Genomic DNA, 1,037 nt, shown 5'->3' with positions numbered 1-1,037 from the left:
TTCCGTTTGCAATGCATCATGGACACTTTGTTTTGATCTCTATTGTCAACTAACTCTTGTTGACATTAAAACATTTGGTGCATTGCATTGTGGGATGTGGAGTTCTGTAAATTGATCCATAGAAGTGTATTTACTTTAATTCTACTGTGATTTCTTGTGTTTCTTCTTCAGACAGGGAGGAAAGTGATTCAACTGACACAATTTTCATTCTAGTTTTGTTACTGGTACTCCCTGTAGAATTTGGATCTTTCCGTGTAAACCCAAAATAAACACCCGTCAATATTTTTGCTGAAAACTTTCACTCCGTGAAAACAACAGAAATGTGTTGGGAAGTCACTTTGGCAAAGTTTTTTGGGGAAAACACACAAAAATCACAGTAAGAATGAAGTAAAAACACTTCTATGCATCCGTTTAGTCCACATCCCACAATGCAATTTACAAAATTTTGAAAATGTCAATAAACGGAGTGTTCGTGGTGGAGATAAAAACAAATTTTCGAGCGGCAATGTCAACCTTTTGCATTTTTTTTTAAGTAAATGATTTGCAATTTCATTTTGAATGAGATCAGATGTTTTAGTTGTAAATTACAATAGCTGTTGTCTTATCCTGAACTGAACCAAAAAGCCTTGTTTGACTCCATGCCTGATGTAAACAAAGGCTCCTTTTGCACAGCGGTCTAATGATTTGTTTCATTATTGACACACAAAAAAGAGCCGTACCCTCACTTCACTCCCCTTCCTCCACCCCCAGCTGGGAGGCATCCTTCCTTAATTGCTGGCCCTTCTTTCCTGGTTGTTGGTTTAAACATGGTGTGGAGAGCGAATGAAGTGGCGTCTTTCATCGCAGGATGTGGAAGTGTTTGTGTCTCTGTGATCTCAGCCCTGCTTGGATGATGACTGCCTCTCTGTGATGTTCATTCACTGAGGTTTCCCCGGCTCGGGCTTGTAATCTAGTGGGAAGGTCCTCCTTTTCACCTGATTGTGGTTATTTAGCTTTTTAAGGGCGAGCTGTTGGTGCAGACTGTGGGTGAAGGAGGT

The sequence above is a fragment of the Gouania willdenowi genome, chromosome 3 (assembly GCF_900634775.1).
Source record: "Gouania willdenowi chromosome 3, fGouWil2.1, whole genome shotgun sequence".
Taxonomy (NCBI): Eukaryota; Metazoa; Chordata; class Actinopteri; order Blenniiformes; family Gobiesocidae; genus Gouania; species Gouania willdenowi.
Note: the sequence above shows the minus strand (reverse complement) of the source record.